This window comes from Corythoichthys intestinalis, chromosome 11 (genome assembly GCF_030265065.1).
Source record: "Corythoichthys intestinalis isolate RoL2023-P3 chromosome 11, ASM3026506v1, whole genome shotgun sequence".
NCBI classification, from domain to species: domain Eukaryota; kingdom Metazoa; phylum Chordata; class Actinopteri; order Syngnathiformes; family Syngnathidae; genus Corythoichthys; species Corythoichthys intestinalis.
In genome coordinates this window covers 58,222,455-58,243,436 of record NC_080405.1, presented here as the reverse complement: position 1 = coordinate 58,243,436, position 20,982 = coordinate 58,222,455, and the positions used below count along the sequence as shown (strand labels likewise).

The 20,982-nt window shown below is 39.9% G+C and overlaps 1 protein-coding gene across 2 annotated transcripts in view; it reads left to right on the top strand.

Annotated features, from left to right (window-relative positions):
- The first annotated feature begins 7,654 nt into the window (after positions 1-7,654).
- The window catches only part of LOC130923818 (protocadherin-1-like), a 233,604-nt gene continuing 220,276 nt past the window's right edge, over positions 7,655-20,982 (top strand). Inside the window, exons 1-2 of one of the 2 annotated variants that reach the window (XM_057849828.1) lie at positions 12,555-16,872; positions 16,991-17,810. The gene's annotated coding sequence lies outside the window, so the exon portion shown is untranslated. Of the gene's footprint in view, positions 7,801-12,554; positions 16,873-16,990; positions 17,811-20,982 lie in introns of those variants that run through there. The other variant, XM_057849827.1, reaches the window with a different exon arrangement.

The window sequence follows — 20,982 nt, the reverse complement described above, 5'->3', positions numbered from 1 at the left end:
GTGAATTTCAACCTGTCAAAATGACGGATGGATTTCAGTTTTTTCAGTCACCGTTTTAAAAAACCGGTCAACGACGGAAAATATTCGGTTAACGCGACCCCTGGGCCGCCGCGACAGTCTGGGAAAATGTGGCCCAGATCGGATTTAAACCACATACGAAAGTGATCCAGATCGGATTTGAAATGGCCCAGTTCTATGCGACTTGTCACGTTCAGACCGTCAAGTTAATGCTTCACTCGAGTCGGAAAAACACGAAAAAATCGGTTTCGTGCATTAAGAACTGTAGTATGAATGTAGCCTAAAAGTTATAAAAGTGATCATCGTCATTATAACTGAGATCAAAAGAGATTTGTGGCCTTAAAAGATGATATTTAGATGCCAGGTTTGTATGACGCATTTCCAAAGTAACCGCAAGTGTGAAAACCACGCATGTGATAATAGGTATGGATATTTTTTTTCTACAGTGTGTTGGTTTAAAAAAAAAAAAAAAAAAAAAAAAAGCCATATAGACAAGACACAAGTGGGCATATAAAGAAAATGATGACAACAAGCAAATGAGGAGTGTTGCAGAAGAGTAAGATCCTTTTTGAGCATCCGTAAATGCACCTCACGCTGTCATCTTGGCCTCCCCCTCAACCTCCTTGTGGTGTCATCCACGAAGCATCTTTTTCATTTAAAAAAAAAAAAAAAATCTATATATACTGAAGCGCTTGAGAAGGTTAAAGGTGAAATGCTACAAATGGCGGCGAGGTGTCCGTGGGGGCGCCGTTAACACAACCGCGCCTTACGTCACCCTGGCATACATGCCGCAGGCAGGCTAAAGGTTAGCAACAGCGCTAACCTTGCAGCATTTCTCAGACACATCATTTGCTGAAAACTGTCTCAAATTTTAGCCAACAAATATAGATTCTTAACATGAAATTTGTTAGGGTAATGACCCCTCCCCCAAGGGTGGAAACAATTACTGCAACGCTCAAGAGCGCTCGGCCGAATTTATCTTAGCTCGGTTTATTTTAGAAGGCGCTCCCTCTCAGGGCGGGGGATTACGTGGATTACAGCCATGTTGTTATGACCATTATATTGGCGTACTTACACTAAGACACTTGTTAACCTACATTTTCAACATACGTGACAGCAATGCTACCACCAAATTTGAAAATTCAATTGCTGAATCCAGTTCAGTGTCACATTTTATTTAATAGAAATATTTAGTTTGGGGCAGTTTGATTATTCGACTGAAAATTCTATCGATCAATCGAGTCATCGGATAAAACATTTTTTTAGGTAACAAACAATTATAAACATACAGTGGGGCAAATAAGTATTTAGTCAACCACCAATTGTGCAAGTTCTCCGACTTGAAAAGATGAGAGGCCTGTAATTGTAAACATGGGTAAACCTCAACCATGAGAGACAGAATGTGGAGAAAAAAAACTAAAAATCACATCGTTTGATTTGTAAAGAATTTATTTCCAAATTAAGAGTGGAAAGTAAGCATTTGGTCACCGACAAACAAACAAGATTTCTGGCTGTCAAAGAGGTCTAACTTCTTCTAACGAGGTCTAACGAGGCTCCACCTGTATTAATGGCACCTGTTTTAACTAATTATCGGTATAAAAGACACCTGTCCACAATCTCAGTCTGTCACACTCCAAACTCCACTATGGCCAAGACCAAAGAGCTGTCGAAGGACCCCAGAGACAAAATTGCAGACCTGCACCAGGCCGGGAAGACTTTATCAGCAATAGGTAAAATGCTTGGTGTAAAGAAATCAACTGTGGGAGCAATTATTAGAAAATAGAAGACATACAAGACCACTGATAATCTCCTTCGATCTGGGGCTCCATGCAAGAGCTCACCCGATGGCGTCAAAATGATAACAAGAACGGTGAGCAAAAATCCCAGAACCACACGGGGGACCTAGTGAATGACCTACAGTGAGCTGGGACCACAGTAACAAAGGCTACTATCAGTAACACAATGGCTCGCCAGGGACTCAAATCCTGCACTGCCAGACGTGTCCCTCTGCTGGAGAAAGTACACGTCCACGCCCGTCTGAGGTTCGTTAGAGAGCATTTGGATGGTCCAGAAGAAGACTGAGAGAATGTGTTATGGTCAGATGAAACCAAAATAGAACTTTTTGGTAGAAACACAGGTTCTCGTGTTTGGAGGAGAAAGAATACCGAATTGCATCCAAAGAACACCATACCCACTGTGAAGCATGGGGGTGGAAACATCATGCTTTGGGGCTGTTTTTCTGCAAAGGGACCAGAACGACTGATCTGTGTAAAGGAAAGAATGAATGGGGCCGTGTATCGAGAGATTTTGAGTGAAAATCTCCTTCCGTCAGCAAGGGCATTGAAGATGAGACATGGCTGGGTCTTTCAGCATGACAATGATCCCAAACTCGCAGCCCGGGCAACAAAGGAGTGGCTTCATTGGTTGGTGTTGGTTGGTTGGTGTTGGTGTTATACTTATATAGCGCTTTTCCACCTTTCAAGGCGCTCAAAGCGCTTTACACTATCTCGCCATCTGCCTACTGGTGACGCAGCACCAGGAGCAACGTGGTCCTGGAGTGGCCTAGCCAGTCTCCAGATCTCAGCCCCATATAAAATCTGTGGAGGGAGTTGAAAGTCCGTGTTGCCCAACGACAGCCCCAAAACATCACTGCTCTAGAGGAGATCTGCATGGAGGAATTGGCCAAAATACCAGCAACAGTGTGTGAAAAGCTTGTGAAGAGTTACAGAAAACGTTTCGTCTCCGTTATTGCCAACAAAGGGTACATAACAAAGTAAGGTACCTTTGACTTCAGGATGCTCCAGTTGAGCAGCATTAGCTTGGCCGGTGAGTGTGATCCCTCGAATGGCATACTGCAAGTAACACGTCACTTCCGTTCATTAATATTCATGACGTTAGCTACTGTTGCTAAGGGGGGGACACACTACCGATCATCCACAATAGGCAATGAATGGAAATCGTGAACGTAGGAGATGGTTGCAGAGCTAAACTTACCAATTCTGTCTGAAAATGATGTCCCTGGTGCCCAATTCACTGGTAAAGATGTGGACGAACATAAAAATGTTCACACTGGCACACTGGTCGGACCCCGATATCACACCCCAAGCGCGGAGGCCGGCTGTCGAGTGGACGGCCCACGAATGACACGACACTCATTCAAAGCTGAAGCGACAGGGCTCCCGGCGTGGACGCCGGCGACTCACTGGTAGTCCACTCGCTTACTCGTGTCGGGCCATTCGCCGACCACCCCCGTACCGGCGCGTCGCGCACACTCCGGTTGGAACCAATTGCCAACCGCCACGCCAGGGAAGCGGGTGAAGTTTGCCGTGTTGAATCACATTAAGCAGCAGGGCACTGTACTCCGGTGAGATGCCGATGTCACACCCCCGTACCGGTGCCCTATGTTCGGCTTGGACTCCAGCAGAGTCCGATGGCTGGATGGAGCCCTGGTGGCCATTATTCTTGCGTCATACGTTTACGCCATTGGCGTAGTCACCAGTTACTCAAACATGCCGGAGGCAGCATTGAAGTTTGATTTAGTTAATTTAGACACAAATGTCCTACCCCTAATATGGCTCAAACACAAAAAGGATTGATTGCTTCAATCAAAGAAAACAGTGAATGAAAAATAAAGTGTTCAAATGCGAATTTCTGAGTCTCAAATATGTTTTCACATTCAAACCTTTTTTTCTACAATTGAATTTTTTTTATTTTGATTGAAGTAATTTTTCTTTTGAAAATATATGTTTTTGTTTGAAGCAACTTATTTTTTGATTGAATAATAAAGACACAAATGTCCTAGCCAAAATGTGGTCTGTTGAGATAATTATCGGGGTTTGATTTATTAAATGTTTGCTTATTGAATATTTGCTTATGCTCATATATACCATAAATAATACATATTGCCATATTTTTCTTTACTTATATAACCAGTAAATGATTATTGCTTGCTATACCAGATTGTAGTATAATGCTTAAGTGTTACAAAGTGTAGAAGAGGGTCGGAGTGGCTTCATGGCCACGTCATTGCGTAACTAGACCTTCCAGGCATCCTCAGCACCTGGGGTTTGGACTTTCGCCTAGCCCTTCGAGGACGATTTTCCATCCGAGGACATCTTCCAGGGCCACAGCGGTGCACAGCTGGAAGTGTTTGGACTATTTTGCTGATTGTTTAACGTTGCATAACTAAAAGCGTCCACATTATTTTGACGGTTTATATATTATTTTGACTGTTTATATGATTGTTTTGATTGTTTACATAAGCTCTTGCTCCACACACGTGTATCACTTAATTCCACCTACATGCACACACATATCCAATAAAAAACCACATGGGTGTCGCCAGCTTGCTCCCCCTCCCCTGAGGGCGGCTCCCAATCTTGTTTAGGGAAAACCCCTAAATAAAATACCAAGGAGGGTTTTTTGTCCTTTAGATCAATCTTGGTGGCTCATGAGTCACATGTTTGACCTCCTTGGCCAAGAAAACTGAGTGTCTTCTCTCCTTATTTTTGGGTAATTTTACAATGTCAACCTAAGGATCTAATTTTGAACTTGACATGGTCCAAACGCAAAATTACATGACTTCAATCAAAAATGTTGTTTCAATCAAAAAAAAAAAAAAATTCACAAGGAAAATAGTTTTCAAATATTTTTTTGAGTTTTAAATTTATTTTTGCATTCAAACACATTTTTTTTTTGATTGAAGTGACTTTTTCTTTGATTGAAAATATACAGTACTGTACATACTGTATATTTTGATTGAAGCAACTTTTTATTTTTTTTAATGAATAATAAAGACATACATTTACCTCCATACGTTCCATTCCCCTGCCATTGTACTCGACGCTGAAATATTCCGAAAAGGCCGAAATTTTTCTCTTCCTACTCCGAATTTGTTTTTCCTCCATATGAAAAAGCGACCCCGGCATTTGTTAAGTGTCCCAGCCACGAAAGATGACACACGAACTTGACCGCCCAAACCTGCCACAGAAGGATGATCCCAAGACAACACCCAGGCACGGTATGAACCTGGCTTTGATTTTTATAGTTTGCATACATTTGTCAAAAGGAAAACTTTCTTTTCTTTTTTTTTTTTTTAGACTAAAACCATTTTATTTTTGCAGAGAAAAACATCTTGAGATTTCATTGATGAAAACTAAACGGAGATGAACCCGTTTTGAAATGACTAAAATATGACTGAGACAAATAAGTTTAAAAGACAAAAATTAAAGCGCTGCCAAAAACGACACTGCTACAATTTTAGACACAGGAAGTCTCGCATTTTGTTCCGAAATGTGGCTGTTCTTGCGACAGAATAAAAGCTTTGATAAATGTGAGGAAATGGAGAACGGCAGAAAAATGGATCTTATTTTGTTGTTGTTGTTTTTTTTCCCGTGTAACGAAGCTTATGCTAATGTATGATGAAGACTTCCCTCAAGGAATAAAAGAAAATGGTTGCAATAATTTGATTTCTTTCTGACCTTCCTGGCAGCTGCGCGATGCGTTTGAGGCGTGCTGGAATGTAGGCGGGACCTGCGGGGGCAGCGGGCCAGCGTCTCATTGGCTGCCGGCAGGTGCGCTTCCTGAGTGGCGCCCCACCCCCGTAATCAGCGCCCGCAGAAATGAAACCGCGCAACCGGGCGGGGGTCGGGGCCGCGCTTCCTTCACCCGTCGTGGCCGCCGCTCACCTCGGAAAGATGATGAAGAACAAGAATAGATTGTGACTGGCAGGCACAGCCAACAATACAAGAACATTCTTTTCTGGCCTTTGACGGCCTGAAATATGCATACTTCACCATTACAGGAATGAACTCATTGGCCGCGACGGACGTCACGGTCGCGCTGTACGATTTGATGTCAGTTTTGATGCGGTTGTCACGACAACCGGTGCGAGGGGATGCTAAGTGGCGGCCGCTTTTGGGCAGCCGTGTGTAACATCTGTTTTTGTTTTTCGCAGACAGTGCTGCGATCGCTCCTCAAAATAGACTAACATGCTAAAACCTGCAGGGGAAGTTAGCGGCGCATCGTCTCCATCGCATACGTCCAATCCACTCCACGTTAGACATCAAGTTCGAGAAGGCAGGGTTTAGGCTTTTTTTCTTTCTTTTTTTAAACCTGTCCTGTTCAGCTGGTTAACATGGTGAATGGAAGCGTCCGGTAGGGCTGGGCGATATGGCCTTAAGTACGTATCACGATAAATTGAGCAGATTTACCTCGATAACGATAAATGACGATAAATTCGCCCAAGCAAACTGTTATATAATTCGAAAATTGGAATCAATGCATGGAATACAAATTAACAGTTTCTCGTTAAATTTATTTACCAGCTTTCAATTTAACAATTGCACATGCAGTCTAAACATTAAGTATTAAAAAAATCTTGTAAACAATAAGAATTCTTGTGTGAACATTTATAACAGCTTGTATGACTTGAAAAATATCATCACTTGAATTTCATTAAATTCATTCCGCATTATTATACACTAGATAGTGGCATACGTTTAGATATTTAGAATAGATACAAATACGACACATCCACCCGCCCCCCAGAAATTATACTTAATTAAAAAATAAAATGTTTCCCAAACCTTTCCTTTCTTTTATTCGGCTCAATTATTTACATCTTATGGTTTTGGAAATCCTTACAGTATGCAATAAATAATAGTCCTGTTCCCAAACACTGTGCTTACTGTACTGTAATTTTTACAAAAAATAAACAATACATAGTTACTCCCTGCCATCTAGGACGAGCCACTTACAAGACTAGCACTGTCGTGTATTACAAATACTGCTTTGAACACATCTTCACAGACAAAAGCAATGACACAGGCTTAAAGTGCCTGTGACACGAAAAAGCATGTTTATTTCATAATACACGCGGTATTTTATGCCCCTGAATCAAATAATGTGATTTTCTGTTTTTTTCCTCCACATTCTGTCTCTCATGGTCGAGGTTTACCCATGTTGACAATTACAGGCCTCTCTAATCTTTTCAAGTAGGAGAACTTGCACAATTGGTGGTTGACTAAATACTTATTTGCCCCACTGTACATTGAACTAGTGCTGCAACGATTAATCGATTAACTCGAGTATTTGATTAGAAAAAAAGATTCTAATTATATTTTGTTGCTTCGAATATTTGTTTAACTAAAGTGGTGTTGTCATGGTTTATCTTTTGGTTTCCGGGAACGTATGAAGAAAACATCCTTCATGGTTGTATGGGGAAAAACCCCTGTGACCTTTTTGTGACCCGCACTGGTTCCACCATTATTCAATACACGTATATATAACAAAGTATATATGTAACAAGGTACGACTGTGTAAGTACGACTGCGTGCTAAAGCACACTCACTGATGTATGAAAGTACTGATGTATGAAAGTATATATGTAACAAGGTACGACTGCGTACCAAAGCACCGCGAGTTCCTTATTCCATCAGTGATGTGCTAAAGCACAGTCACTGATTCCATAAGATGTATGAAAGTACAACTGCGTACTAAAGCACCGCGAGTTCCTTATTCCATCATTGTTACAGTGATGAGCCTAACCATGATTGGACACGACAATAAAGAGCTTAAAGGCAGTGCGTCTCCTGATGTCAGGGGTTGGCCCCCTCTGATCTCACGTGACCTCTCCATATATAAGAGCGGACTTTTCTGGGCACACTTTTCTGGGCACACTTTAGGGTCGGTCAGAGGATTCCACGCGTAGTCGCTTGGCCGGAGTTTCCTTGATTGCTCAAACCAGGAACGTTGTGTGGCCCTCCGTTCATTGTCGACAAGGTAAGAGCTTGATTTCAATATCATAAAAGGAACTCATTGTGCTTTGGTGTGAAGATATTGTGTTAGCTTCGACAACTAATCCTATCTAGCGCCATTGTTATGTGTGATTTGTTTCGGTTAACTGCTTCGTAAGGGTTACAATTCAGACCTAGCGTTGTAGTTATTCTTTATTTTGTTTCTGCTTGCTTTTGTGGGACTGTAATCAATTAAGCTTCATTTATTCATTTCATTTACAATTTCTATTCAATAAACATTGCTAATAAGCAAAAGTGTGCCTGTTATTCTACTCACTGCGAACCTGTTACGAAGTTTCTTTCATCTTCCATGAAAGTGTGATCTCGATCACTTCGTATAAAAGAACTTGTTACGAAATTTCCCTGTAAGTCACCGATATTATTAGATACTGTGATTGATTATAAGCAGTATCCGGGTTGTTTTAAACCATTTTGGCGACATCTTTGCTATCTCCAAATTGTTGCTGATAATTTCGTAAAACAATGGTCGTATTGTCTAGAGTGGTTTCTACAAGTTCCAAAATAGCAATGCGTGATCGGCATGTTCGTTTTCGAAAGATTACCGGCGAAAAGTAGCACTAATTGCGTTGTGTCTATGCGAGGGCGGGTCTATAATGTCCCACTTAGCTTTACTTCCGCTTTACGATGCGACGTCATAGTCTAAAAATAGCCTGTGTGCGCGCCATTGTTTTTTGTTGTTGTTGTACATAGATCCTCTTTTATTTATTTTTGTATCGTTTGAGGCTCAGCTAAGGTATTTTAAGTTTTCATCTTCCCTATCCGATTACTCGATTATCGAACCAACTGCTTCATCGATTAATCGACTACTAAAATAATCGATAGCCACAGCCCTACATTGAACGCCTATACTAACTATGAATTAGGGCAGCAACTAATGATTATTTTAGAAGTCGATTAATCGATGAACTTGGTTCGAATAATTGAGTCATCGGATAACAAACATGAAAAATTTAATAAAACACCTGAGCTGAGCCTCAAACGGTATTAAAAAAATAAAGGATCTAAGTACTACAAAAGAACAATTGGCTAACTTACTTACGGGGATGGCGTGGCTCAGTGGTAGAGTAGTTGTCCCCCAACCCAGAGGTTGTGGGTTCAATTCTCTGCCCTGATGAACTTGCCAAAGTATCCTTGAGCAAGATACTGAACCCCACGTTGCTCCTGGTGCTGCGTCACCAGTAGGTAGATGGCAATATAGTGTAAAGCGCTTTGAGCGCCTTGAAAGGTGGAAAAGCGCTATAAAAGTATAACACCATTTACCATAGTAATGATGCCTATGGCCTAGCTACAAATGACACAATTTTAGTCAGCAAACATTCATTTCACCTTAAAAAAAAACTAGTTGTCTGATCATGGCTTTGTACCAGGACTGCAACAAACGGTTATTTTTCATCATCAGTTCATCGGACGATAGATTGAACGATAATATATAATAATTGGATTGATCATTAGCCTTTGAACGATAATATATAATAACTGGATTGATCATTAGCCTTTGAGCTAAGTCTGCCTAGCAACAAGTGACAATTGGGACCGACAATAATTCTCAATAAAGGCGTTCTCAACCTCAGAAACCCAATTTAAAAAAAATGTTTGTATAATCAAGACATTCCTGCTCATTGATCAACAGCACGTTTAACTGTATAATTAAAAACGGGTCCTTTGATGTCACAAATGTTTTGATTAATCGTGACAACTTTTGTTCTTTGTTGTGCTTGCTTTTGTTTTGCCTCCCAAAGCTTTGATTGCGATGTGTGAGGTCGTCTTTTGTGCGGATGTGCGCGCACCCCGGAGAAAAGATATCCGCCATCTTATCGAAAGATGTTTATTGTCTGCCGCTAATTAATTTGCAACCTAAGCGACAGGTAGCGTTAGCGGCGCATGGTGTTTACTTTTGTTCAGAAGGCAAGCACGTGACCTCCCGCTAGGCAAATGTAACAGAATGTGACGAGATTAGAATGAATGTTATGTATAAGTTGCATTCAAAACAGGATCAAAATCAATTTGGACAGATTTGAGTTCCTTCCGCTTATTAAAAGTACTATTTCTTGTCCGTAGCATGAATTTGAATAATGAAACATGAATGAAATAAACACAATCATGAATAATGGAAAGTAACTAGAAAATGCCATTTTTGGAGAAATTGTGATGTTGGTGGTTTTTGTTACCTTCAAAATATTTTCACTTCCCATAATATTCTAATAACGTTTTTTAATCCTGAGTTGATGCTGTTCTTAAAAACGTGTTTTTAATCATGTTTTTTTATTTTAATAATGCTTCTAATGATGTTTTGGCTTGTGTTGAGCAGACGCTGAACAAGATAATCCACACACTCTTTCTAAGCTGCTTTTACTTTTTTTGTACACACACACACACACACACACACACACACACACCAATCCGTTTCAACTGGGAGGACTGGCAGTGGACAATCACGTTTCTTTGCCATCAAGAGCAATAGACGACCAATCCATTTTGACAGTGCTTAATTTGTAAATCATAAGGTGGCGGAATGCAAAGTACATATGACAGCGCGGGGGTGACGCGACGAGCACAGGTCCCGGAACAAACGCAGAAAATGGTGCTGAAAACAACACAAATGCCTACTTGCCAATGGCAAATCGCTATGCTGTGGGACTTACAAGCCTCAATTTCAGATAATATCAATGGTATAAATTTTATGACAACAATTTACAATTAGTGGGGAGAACAAGTATTTGATACACTGCCATTTGGCAGTGTATCAAATACTTGTTCTCCCCACTGTATTTAGGCTATACTTTGCACAGCACAGGCAATTGCCCACATAACCACAGGTGGGACTTACAGTAATGTAACTAACTAACTTGTAAAACGTTTTAAAAAAAAAAAAAAAAAAAAAACAGATTACAATAAATAACACAAACCCATTCTCTTGCAAGTCCTCTTTGGCCCCAAGGTTCCGACCACCTTACGAATTGTGCACCCCAAACCCAAATTTCCCATAAGGGTACTGGCCTGTTACTCCGGCTGTTGGTGGTCCACCTGGCTCACTTCTGGTGTTGTAGCTGGCCCCCACTCCGGGTAGTGCTGAACCTGAACAGCTGCTGCCACGGTAGCAGCCTCCTGCCCTGGCTTGGCTGGCTGTCCGTGAACCTGGCTAGCTACTGTGGCGCTAGCCTCCTGCATTCGTCCCCGGTTGTTGCTTTTCTAACTCGTTTTGAAGCAGCCTCCTTCTTTTTGAAAAAAAGACAGTAAATTCAACTGTCTTTTTGGCATGTTGAAATACCGTTTGATCCTGGCTGATTGCTCCCCGGGTGGTTTGTTGGTCCAGCTTTTCAGTGCATCAAAAAATCTCCAACTGGTACATATGACGTTAATTTTAACAACATGCAAGTCTTGGGATTTGTTCTGTAAATGAATTTATGCAAATTATTATTCTATTTAATACTATAATGTCTGTAACTGTAATGTAATTTTTTTTTTTTTTTAAACCTGTCCTGTTCAGGTTCAGGTCCTGTTCCTCCGTTGTTTGACACGGAGAATGGAAGTCTAAAGGCCCGGTTGGTCTGAACAGTTTTAATGTTTCACATTGAGAGTATGACATACTCCCATTGTGATCATTCAACATACCTCGTTTATTATGACAAAGCAGCGAACAGGAAGGGGTTATGGGGGAATAGAAGAAAAGGAACACAAGAGAAGAAAGACAAGAAACACAAACAACAACAAGAAATACATTGAACGTCTACACTAACTACTAATATGTTGGTGCTATCGTCAGCTAGATGTATTTCCGGTTGACACCATGTGGGGGGGCCTGTTGACCAGGGAAAGAGGGGGACGGGGGAGTCTATACGCTAAGTGATTGAAAGGGGTAAAGTGTACACAAATCAGCTCTGTGTCTCTCTAGAACCCAGTAATCCGTGAATCCCTTGTGAGTGTAAGCCCGTTGGCGACTGACCCTACACTGCCCCATCGCCAATCCCGGTAGCGGGACCCCCCCCCCCACTCAAGCGCGCCCTATCACATCCAGTCGCACGCGAGGCCCACCAAGCGCGCGACAGCCACGCAGACGAGCGAAGACGCCACGCGGGCACCAACCCAGGGCCACGGCCCCCACCCAGGCAGCACGGGAAGGGTAGGCGGGCTGGAGAGCTGTGAGTAGTAGGAAGGAAGCGAGGTGGAGACGGTCGAGAAGCAAGTTTGCGGTCGAATGTGGCGGCAGTTCGCTGTTATTTTTTTTTGTGTTCTTATTGTTGCCACAATAAAGTGGAGAAAGCCATCAACAAACCCCCCCCCCCCCCAAAGATGTGTATTACAATACATTTTTTTAAAAACGTTTTTATATTATTATTATTTTCCATACACGAGAGGTGCCAGATCTGCCCAAATAAGCCACGGAACACAGGGAGGGCAAAATCAAGCAATCGTTTAACCACTGCATTTTGACCATTGAAGGTCTGTCCCTGACAGCCATCGAGTCAACATAATAAGTGGAAACTTTAGAAATGTAACATTTGCATGCACCAAAAAAATAAATAAATAAACATATTTGTGAAGATTATGTTAGAACCAGTGTTGTTAATCTTACTTTAAAAAAGTAATGAATTACACAAACAAATCACTTCTCCAAAAAAGTAATTGCGTAACTCAGTTACCTGGGTGTAAGAGTAATCAGTTACTTGGCAAAATAACTGGTGATAATTTTAAAGTTTTTTTTTTTTTTCCTCAAAAAAAAAAAAAAAAAAAATGTGTGGAAGTCATTTAATGTTGTGAATCTACCGTTAAAGTTGTTAAAATTGCTCCCGTTATTGCATTAGTTCCATTCTGTCTACTTTCGACATGTGTTTTAAAACTGTTTCACACAAGATTTAAAACTGTTTCATCATTTAAAGATAGATTTAAGTCAAGATTTTGCCGATTTAGGAGCATTTTAGATAAAAAGTTACTTATGTTCGCTAGGAAGTTTCTCTACAATAGAGCCTTCCTGAGAGGTCTACTGCTTTAAGATGGCGGCTGTTTACTAACCCATCTAGTTCTTTATATATGTTGCTAATGCCACCGTGTCTGTCATTTGCATCTAGTTCTATAATACGTGATATCTACCGTAGCATCATGTGGGCATGGTTTGTAGGCTATCGGCTACAGTCAGGTATTATTGGAGCCACCTAGCATCGCGTTTCCAACGGCGTCACAACTCCCTTGCCTCCTCCCCACTCCTGCTCTGCTTTCTCGTCTCCGTTAGTCCGTCTCTCTCAGACTTTTCTCACGTCATTCAACCAACATAGTAACGCATAGTAACGCACGCCTTTCCTGCCTCGGTAACGGCATTGCCAAAATGAGAAAAGTAATTCATTAGATTACTCATGACTGAAAAAAATAACGCCGCTAGTATCACCGTTTAAATTCTAACGCCGTTATTAACAAGACTGGTTACGACCGATCCAACTTACTCGATTTCCACTTTACGATCCTTAAATGTTGACTTTTAATTTGTGATGCATGCTTTTATATTGGCGCAGGGAGCGTAGAAAAAGAAGCGAGCGAATGTACAGATGCGCCCACCGCCGCCCACCTCGCACACGCACACACAGACCAGCCGAGTGACAGAGGCGACGGCTGTATATAACACCTTTGTAGTGTTTATTGTGAGCTTTCAATGGTGTACCGCACGCAACATGTCACTTTTGCTCATTAATATTCATGACGTTAGCATTTGTTGCTAGGCCAGTCAAGCTCCCGTTTGTCCTTAATGCTAAATGCATGGAAATAGTGTACGAATTAGATGTTTACTGAGATAAACCAACCAATTCTGTCTGAAAATGATGTCCCTGGTGCCAAATTCACTGGTAAAGAAGTGGAAGAACATACTAAAGTTCAGTTAAAGAGATGGCTTGAGTGTCGAGGGCTGAAAAAGAGCCGACCCGATCCAAAGGTAGCTTTTTTATCGACACCATTTTCTTGTGTGTATTGCCTTACGCCACTGATAATGACTTTCTCCTGTTTGAACAATCCATCCTTTATCGCCATATGCCCTGTCTTTCTTATATATTATATCCTTTGGTTGTCTTGTGTCTATGAGCGTTCTTGGGGGTCTTTTACATTGCTATTTTTCTGTAGCGATCGCAAATGCTACTCAGTGACAGCCAATGAACACTTTTAATGTTTTCATTCATAACAAATTTTAATTCTTTAATTTATTCACACTTCCCCCTTACTAAAGTTGTTTTTTTACAAGAGTAAAAGGTAACAACAGTGGTAGTCGGATATTATTTTAACTTTTTTCAGGTCATTCATTGTCAGACAGAAGCAGCACGGCAAAACGCCACGCTAAAAAATAAGCAAATATATCAAAATGGCTTACCTCTTCGTCCTCTGTAGGACCATGGCCCCCTACAAAATGTTTACTGCATATGAAGGTGAATGCCTTCACATTGCTGGCGTTAAACTGGTCTTTTGGACGTCCGCGCAAGTTGTTCCATTCTTCACATTTTTTTTCCTTCCAGTTTTTGGGTTCTGGATACCTATGAAGAAAAGACCGTTCATATGTCGTAATGTCTAGAGTTGTTTCTACAAGTTCCATAGCAGAAGTGTTTACTCGACATCTTCTTTTTTGAAAGATTACTGGTAGAAAACAGGCAATATTAACATGGATTGTATGCGAAGGCGTTTCTATGATGACCCACTTCAGAGTTATGACGGCGACGTCGTGCGGTACGCTATTGTGGTCGAATACTTGGGGCGAGTTTATGTGATCGTTTTTGATGATGTGCGGATGCTAACTGATACATTCTAATCGTTTGTTATTGCTGTATCAGCAGCTACTTGTAAACGCAAATTTGAATTGCTGTTATTGAAGATGAGACGGATTTCATTTTATTTTAGTTTAATTCTGCAAGTGTTGATGTCAAGAGCAGGTGAATAAAGTCAGCAAACCACATGGACGTCTGACATCGTCATTTCGGTGCTTAGCTCGCTGTGTAGCAAGCACTTAGCTCCGACGTCTTGGCAAGGACAGTACAATGACTTATAATAAATCCAGGTTACATCGCCAGCGCAGAAATGGAACTCGTTCATAATCTTTACAATTTGTAAATGTTTTAAATTAAAAACCACAAAAAATAAATAAATGACAAATATATATATATGGCAGAAAACACTGACTTCCACTCTGAGACCCCCAATTTGGCCAAATTTCAGAATTGGAAAGCTTAAAATCTCAATTTTCTGGGGGAAGAAAATTTTTGAACAGCATGGCAATTAAAAAAAAAAAAAAAATTAAACAGCAAAACCCTAACTGGAGGTGAAAGCATGCGAGAGCATAATTAAAGACGTCATCATTTTAACAAGCTATTACCGCGTACTTACCTCTTTTTGATCCAAAAACTCCATGTAGCATGTATCACTGAGTGTCAAGACACAGCTGTGAATGGTCACAGCCGGATTTTGGGGGGATTTTATGGGTGTAAAATGGTGATATAACATGGGTCGCGATGCAGAAATAGCAGACATCAAGGAGTGGTCGAAATTTTCTATTCTTTTTACCCTTTTAAACGTTTTTTCCCCCCTACTTTTCTTTGTTTGGATCTATTATTGATCATATAACATATCGAGAAAATGCGACAGTAACAAAAAATACAATTAAGCGATAGTTATGCGGTAGTTTTTCATTGTGACATAATTTGTTTAAGATTTTAAAATATGCGAGTGAATAATTTTTACAGGTCGTTTCTTTTTTTTTTTTTTTTTAAACGAAATATTAGACATCGATTAATAATTGTAGGCTAAAAATGACAGACATTTTGAATGATAAATATAATTACTTACCTTCCTTTTAAGGCTGGGTTGAAACAAAAGCGGTTGCGTGACGTCTGTAAAAGGGGGTTTCCGGAGTAAAACGGACAAATTAAAAATAGTTCGGGGGCTTAATGCGCCATGAATCTGCTATGGCAGCATATAGACGTATTGTTCTATCAAACACAAGTTCTTTTGGCTTACAATACAGCAGTTTATTTTAAAGAAGGGTGTAAGAGCAGAAACGGCTTTTTCAACATTGTCTGTGTTTTCCACCATATATATTTTGTGGCTTTATTTTTTTAACTTAAAGAACCCATTCACTTGTTTAACTTTCAAAAATCCTTTTTTTTAAAGGAGGGGAAAAAAGTCAATATTCTCTTATTTCAATAATCCTTGATCTTTCATTGAGAACTACATAAATGCCATTTAAGCAAACAACATGAAATCAATGCATATGATTTGATTTTCTTGGTCCCACACAAAACAACTGCTCTGTTATGATGTCAGGAGTCACAGTTGCTGAGACCTCTGGTTCTTTCATGTGTAACAGTACCGTGAATATTACAATATTGAGAGAAAACGAGACACTTGTGTGGCGCATTTTGAAATTAAAAAAACACCCAAAACTTCACATTTCTACACTTTTTCCACATGTTTTCGTGAAAAAAATATCTCAAAATCACATATCTATGAGCACATCCATCTAATTTAAAATATATATATATATTTATGTTCAAGTACGTTCAAATCAAGCTACTGCTACCCTGGGTGCTACCGAAATGACATGACACTGCTGTTTATGTTGTATGTGACCCTTGACCCGAGTAACGTGTGCAAAAAAACTGCGACGTGAATTAATTGAGCGACGGGTTGAAAACACAATATGGGTGACAGAAAATGGTCAGGCTAAGCTGACAATAACAAATTGTTTCTTTCCTGTCAAGAATTTTGTGTGTTTTCAACGTCTGTGTTTTTAGAAGTTTAAGTCAATTACCTTCAAATCTTTCAAGTGCTCCCCGAACATCTGTTAACGTGACGTGTGCAAAAAACCGCTAAAACAAGCCGGAAACGGATGGAGTCTGTTAACGTGACGTGTGCAAAAAACCCGCTAAAACAAGCGGGGAACTGATGAAATATGGAGGATAACACCTAACAGCAATATAGCAGGTGCATTCGCGTGAGAGGCGTGCTGTGAATGTATTCATCTGTACCACTCGCCCATTTTACGGGTCGGAGTTGCCAAAAATGACACGAAAAGGTAAGGCTGAACTCATCCGAGCTTTAGGAAATTATCTGTTCACTTTTTGAACAGTAGTTCATCCAGTTTGGTCTTGCTGCCTCGTCTTCTCAACCCTGCTTCTGTGACTGACCTGTAGGGGCCGCTCTTAGCCCGGGTGAAGGAGCCTTCCCACGGAGCTCCGCTACACACGCGCATTCGAACGGGAAAAGACAGAAAAATGATTTTTATTTACTGTACAAGGGGAAAAGATGGATAAAATATCACAAGTAGAAGTGTGAGGGCGAGTTTTTTCACGGTATTTGTTCTCAGATGTTGACTAACGAAGAATCGGAAAAGCTTTAAAAAGCGCTTTTGACTTGATGAAAAGCAGTATGAAGATGGTTTTATGATTTTAAAAAACGATGTAAAATGTAAGGGAGTTGCACTTAACCACCCACCCACCCACCCCCTCACGTCCCAGTGGTAGAGCGACACTCACTTACAGAAAGAGAGAGAGAGAGAGAGAGAGAGCGAGAGTAGTTGCGAGCTTGGCTGTGCTTCAGTTTTTCATCACCCGGGCGGCAGCGCAGCAGCAAGCGAGCAGCCGGCACACAGAACCGAACCGAGCCGCACCGGACCTGGAATCTGACGAAAAAGCATCAAGCAGGAGCTTTTTTTTTCTTTTTCGTTTTTACTTGTTTTTGGCGTCCACTCATCCGAGCAGAACCTCGGACGTGATGCTGATGAACGAGTAACCGCTCGAACCGAACCGAGCCGGTCACGACACTCGCAAAAAGTGGACTAAATTGTGCCAGGAATATTCTCTTGTTTGGATTTCAAGTCCTGTGGATTTTTTATTTCATTTTACCCCCTCCCTCCCGCTTCGAGTTCCGGAGTGGACACCGACCGAGAGCGGAGCCTGTAGCCGGGCTGGAGCGCTCCAAGCTGGGCTACCGCGCGGCGCACACCCGCTCCAGGTAGGGACCACTTCCACCTGCCGTCTTTCGTCACATCGTCACGATGACTTCGAATCTTGCGATTTCACTCTTTCAAATGGTCGATTAAAGAGAATGGCTCAAGTTTAATGACAGAAAACGCTTTTATTGAGCTTTTGAAAAGGTGTTTAATCTAATTTAAACACTTGTTGTCACGATAGGACCCCGGTTTGAATCCACCTTCATTGCACTCATACAGGCACATGGATCCGTTTCGACCGTGCACCGTTCGATACAACCAAATAGAACCTGTTTGACACCAGCAGTCGAGTTCGGCTGGGATTCATTCGGGGGTCTGCAAGTCAATATTCAGACAGACTCAAAACAACAACAAAAAAAAACAGAAACAGCAAAAGTTTGTGAACAAATGAACAGAATTTCTGTTTCAACGTAAGTGTTGGTCGTTTGCAGCCATTGACGGTGATAGACGTCCAATTCTGTTCGAACTGGGAGGGGCTGGCGACAATCATTTGATCGCTGACAGCCCTCCCAGTTCACATATATTTGGACGTCTATCGCTGTCAATGGCATTGAAACATTAACCAGTAGATTGGACGGGAATGTGTCGGAGAAAATGCATGTTTTTGAGTACGCGGTCTCCTAAAAGCTGATTTGTCATCATCAATTTTAATATTCATATAATTTTGAGTAATTTATTCTGACTTTTTAAAATGTTGTTATTTAATGAGACATTGGTATATTCAAGATTTTATTATATGATAGTAAATTAAAAAATTATAAATAAAATAATAAAGCAATTTCTAAGCAAGTTTCATGTTGAATTAGAGCATGACCAGTAGCTCATATAGTGGTAAAATAATTTAAAATATTATACTCATTAGCAGGTGACTTTACGCAAAACTGGAGAAAATGGACATTATTCAAAGACAAAGACATTGCTCACTCAACTAAATGAGAATTTATATGCCCCCCTTGTACTGTTTTATTTTGTAATTTTATGTTAGTTTGTACTGTCTTTGTTCCTGTTGTTCATATATATATGTTAGTTTGTACTGTCTTTGTTCCTGTTGTTCATATATATATATAAAAATAACAAAATAAAGAGTTTAAAAAAAAAAAAAATATTATACTCATTGAATAAATATATATTGTTTTTGTTTGCTTGGTTTTTGATGCACCCCATATTCATACATTTCATTCAGTCAATGTGTCCAAAAAATATGCATTTTTTAAATATTTTATCCTAAAAGCTGATTCTGAAATATTCAATAAAAATATCTATCCATCCATCGTGTAAAAATGTAACATTAATACAATAATAAAATTCATAAAATAAAATCTGTAAATGATCAAATTGGAAATGATAAAAAGGAGGGAAAAATTAAAGCAATAATATCATTTTCAGGTTATATATGAAAACACACTAATGGATGATTTTTTTTTTTTTTTTTGACAAAAGTAATTTTAAGACATTTTTTGGAGCTTGTTTTTGATGACCCCCTAATATTCACATATTTCCAACATGGTCAACTTATTTGGGGAAAAAAAATCTTGCTTCTAGATGCTAAAATAAAACCAAAACAAAAAAATAACAAAATAAAAAATACAATAAAATAAACATTAGATTTTTTTTTTCCTCCCAAAATTAAAATGATAATCAAAGTGCGTAAATGAAATCCTGTCAACACAATGGCGCCCGGAGTTTCGGTGTGTTTGTGCGCGTCATAGCCAAAGAATCCAGTCGCTCCGGTCTTGCCGGTCGCTAGCGCCCGAATGAGTGGATAAAGTTTGCCACTATTTACATGCTCAACGCACGTTCCTGTCCTACTACACTTTGACCCCCTTCCCCACTTAGTCTTTCACCGCCATTGGTGACGATAGACTTTGAAGGTTTGGCAGCGACTGTCAGTAGCAGCTAATAAGCTAACTGCTGATATTGTCACCAAATTTACAATTTACAAAAAAAAAAAAAAAATCAAATTAGTATCGTTAAAGGTGCTATTACTATATTTGTCCTTAAAACTCCATGGCCTTAAATTGGTCAATATTTTATTTTGGTAGTTTGATATATGCTCTTACTCTGAAAAGACCAAACAGGAAGTTGTTGCAGTAATAAATAGTTGTTGTTGTTCCAATTAAAGGAACTGGTATTTCATTACATTAAACACATTAAAAAAAAAAAAAAAAAAATCATTTGCTATATTTTTTTACATTTTGGTTCATGTAGGCTAACAAATATTTTCAAATTACAAATAATAATTATTATATTTTTATTTACATATTTTATTTTTAAAAATGTAAATAAAACAGAAATTTCTCGTCTTATTTTTTTGTTTATAGACGTCCAATCCATTTTGACCGGGAGGGTTGGCAATGATCATTTGCTGCCAGCCTAAGCGTAGGGAAAGTTGACTTTTGAGTTGTCTGCAATGAATCTTATTTTTCATTTCATTTCTCTTGTTAAGAAATATCTTGTCATTATTATCAATAGCATGTATGTTTGTGTGTTAATCTGCATCAAACAATAGCATGTGAATGGAGTCATTAGCGTAATCCCTTTTGTCATGCGGCCTGCCTGCCTGCCTGCCTGCCTGGCTGGACCACACACGCGCTAAAACTATCGTCAACATCCTGAAAATAGACAAGCACCTTTATGTTTCATTGTGTGCGCATGTTTGTGTGTGTGAACTGGTTGTGCTGGACGCTCAGGTTACATGCACATGCACTAACAGAACCTGTTTGGAAGCATCTTTGGGGGAAAAAAAGTTGGAATTAAATAACATTTGCAGAAAGTACTAGGAGTAAAATTTGAAATGTAATATTTGAACTGTTTGAAATCTTAAAGGGACAGGGCACTTTTTGACTTTGGGGAATTTGATGACATCACAGACAGTAATCAACTCACTGGCTACCATTGATGGCGCTAGATGTCCAATCCATTTGCAGTGGGAGAGCTGACAGCCAATATAAACTAATGCTAGACTGCATCAGTGTTATCATTTCTAGTGGCACTGACAGAGTTGAAAAAGGATATATACTAGTTATATTTTTTTTATCCAAACAAAATGATTTGACCCACATGGTTGTCATTTAGATTTGTTTGAGATTATTTTCCCCAATTTGTTGAAATTTTATAATATAGACATTTTGAAATTGTGTTTCCTAAAGGGACAGGTTCCCTTTTTTTGTTCAT